This window comes from Cyprinodon tularosa, unplaced genomic scaffold (assembly GCF_016077235.1).
Source record: "Cyprinodon tularosa strain WSP-4 unplaced genomic scaffold, ASM1607723v1 ctg368, whole genome shotgun sequence".
Lineage (NCBI taxonomy): Eukaryota > Metazoa > Chordata > Actinopteri > Cyprinodontiformes > Cyprinodontidae > Cyprinodon > Cyprinodon tularosa.
Window position 1 is genome coordinate 372348 of NW_024039083.1, and position 3096 is coordinate 375443.

Genomic DNA, 3096 nt, shown 5'->3' on the forward strand with positions numbered 1-3096 from the left:
ATTGAAAGTACACCATTTACAGTGTTTAGAGTCCTTCATACACAATTTCCTGTAATTACGGCATGCTGGAACGCCAGCCCTGCAATGTTTCAAACAAATGACGCACAGGTACTTATTTTTACCTCGAGAGGAAGCTTCCTACTCTCCTGTCTGCAGCCTTGCTTTTTTCAGTGAAATATTCTCAAACAATGCAAGATTTGTTTACTTTAAAAACGAGCTTCAGGATATTAGATATTTTTTTTCTCTCTCCTAGCTCTGTTTCCAGGAAAATTCAAATTACATTTTACTTCACTCATCTTTCATCTTTACCCCTTTTGAGTGTTTTTTTTTTTTCTTTTTTTCCTGTGAGTAGAGAGAGCTTAGATTGTTTCATCTTTGTGTTGTATTTTTTTGTGAAGGAAATTCCTCTGAAGTGTAATTCAAAGACCATAACCTGTCTTCTTAAGTTCAAAGTGTAAAACTTGGAATATTTTTTGAATGAATAAGAAAAGTTCCAACGTTCTGTAAGGGTCTTCATTTATGCAAAAGGTTTTTTCAATGTTATACATTTGATTTCAACTTGTTAAAAATTCAAAAGAAAAAGAAAAAATAAGGCTCACATGCACTACCAGAATGTCAAATACTGTAGATTTTATTTGTGGCATCAAATACATCATCTAACTGTTACTTTTGGTCATCTGATCCTGTTTGAACAATCCTAAATGTAACACTTGGGCTTGGCTGACTGCAAAATGAGCTCAGAAGTAGATTCGGCTGAAGAGTCAAGGGGTGTGAATAAGCACAAGAAAGAAAATTATGATTAATAGTTGTATATTTATTTTCTAATAGAAAGAGTATGGGTTACATATACATGTTAATGAGCTATATTATATAATTTATATGGATATGAATTAATAGAATATACACACAAATGTGATAATCAATATAATTTCAAAGAAAAAAAAAAAAAAAAAAAAACAAATATATTCCAACAGGATAATTCAAAAGAGCAAAAAAAAAAAAAATTTAACTCTTCAGTTCAATTAGTTAAAGGTTCACAGTTCATGAGGTCCATTGGGAAAACAAAATCAGAGGATCCAGGTTTGTGAGAACTTTTTCCTACCACACTGTATAGGTGGTTCTCTGGTAGCTCGTCACCCAATGGACAGTCAAAGGAACAGCACACAACAAAAAAACCTGACCTGAAATCAGGCCAGAATCATAAATTAGTAAAATAATAAACAATAAATTTAATCTTAGCAATAAATAAAAACAATAAGTCAGTTAGTTATGCCATAAATCACAGCACTAAGACACATCGAATAATTTAAATAAACAAGATTTCTTTATGAAGCTTCAATGTTTCTAAATATCTCAAGTTAAATTAAAGTGCACTTATCATTCAAAAATGAAATCATGGGTCAACAAAAACCCAAATTATTTCAACAGTTCAATCTTATTTGTATTGCGCAAAACATATCAATAAACAATCAGATCTATTTAAACAAAAAAGAACCATGGCTTCTAAGGCTGGAAAAGTTCCAAACAAAGTTCTATAATTAACCCAAAGCATAAAATAATGTATGACCAATACATTTACTGCTTGGGAAAAAAATCTTACTGCTTCTTGGTTGGGGAAAAGTTTCCCTCTGAATTAATAAAAAAAATAAAGTCTGCGTGAAGCTGTGGGCGTGTCTGGGAGCTATATTAACTACCCATGTTAGCATAGCATGCAACCGGTGTACTGCAGCATCACAAACTCAAAATAAGGAATAAAAATAATATACTTTAACTCACCGATGAGTAGATGATTTGAGAGAGCATATAGGGAATGTCCACCAGGTTATGAGTTGTAAATCTGCGGTATTATTTAAGTTATCAGTAAGTTTGAATGAACAATCAAGCATGAGCCAATAGATGAAAACAAACTTACCGAGTTGTAAGAAGCTAAAGTGATCTATGGTGAAGGCATCAGAGTAAATTAAGCAGCGGTGGAGTGTCAAGGCGGGTTTTTTTTTCAAAAACAGAGAAGCCACAGCGAGGAGCAGCATTGGCTGTAGCATCTGTGGAGCAATCTGTTAGGGTCAGGGGTCCGCCATCCGCCCCCTTTTTAAAGGGACAGGGCGCACTACTCAGATTGAACCCGGAAGTAGGGCCTTATGTGCTGTGGGTTACACTTTCCCCCCTTTTTCTCATGTACGTCCTCGGACATGGACTCGGCTGACAGCTGATGACTGGCTGATACGATCCAAAGACCACATCTTCCTTGTCCTCCAGAAGGGCGACGGTGAACATGGAGCTCAACCCATGGAAAAGGCTTTGGATGCTTTTCATGAGCTGATGGCCGGGTTTAGAATATTGGAGTCTATCTGGTGGATTCCTTTTACGGACTGGACGGTGAAAGGTTGGTTCAGTATGTTCAGGTGGGTCACTTCCTAGGTCTTCGCTGGAGGGCTCCAAAGAAGGTGAGTTTCCTTCTGGACAGGAGGCTTCAACAGGCATAGTCTGATCAGATTGAACCTCACTGTGGTCAGCGACGACTTCCACTGCATCCTCTGCAGCTGAAGGCTCAGGTTCCATTGTGGAAGGTTCTGTTTCCATAGTTGCAGGTTCAGTATTCTCAGGATTAACAGGCAATTCAGTTGTATGAGAAGACTGTGGGTTAGGCGGGATTTCAATAACAGTAGAAAATTTCAATGGTTCAGGCATAACAGGTATATGCAGAACTAAGTCATCGTCATAATCATCCTCCATATCTTCAACAGGATCTGTTGGAGAAGAGGGGTGAGGCTTTCTAGCATTGTTTTCAGGTTTCATAGGTACTGTTGCAGACAAGTATCCACATGGCAGCAGTAGGTCTCGATGTAGAGTCCTTAAAGGTTTTTCTTTACCTTCAGGTCTCACTGTATACACTGGAAGGTTTTCTGCTTTCTTTGTTACAATGTATATTTCGCGTTCCCATTTGTCAGCCAGCTTGTGTTTACCCCTTAACCGTACATTTCTCACCAGAACTCTGTCCCCAATAGCCAGTTCAGAAGCAGTTATATGGCGGTCGAAGCGCAGTTTGTTTCGTTCCATTAGTTTCTTTGAGTTGTTGATTGCCAGTTTATAATTGTC

At 37.5% G+C, this 3096-nt stretch overlaps 1 long non-coding RNA gene across 1 annotated transcript; it reads right to left on the reverse strand.

Moving 5' to 3' along the window:
* Nucleotides 1-708: 708 nt before the first annotated feature.
* Nucleotides 709-2011, reverse strand: LOC119790541. Its single transcript, XR_005281737.1, has 3 exons — nt 1913-2011; nt 1777-1837; nt 709-1181 (listed from the first exon to the last, which is right to left on the reverse strand). It is a non-coding gene; the product is annotated as an uncharacterized LOC119790541 (long non-coding RNA).
* Nucleotides 2012-3096: the final 1085 nt, after the last annotated feature.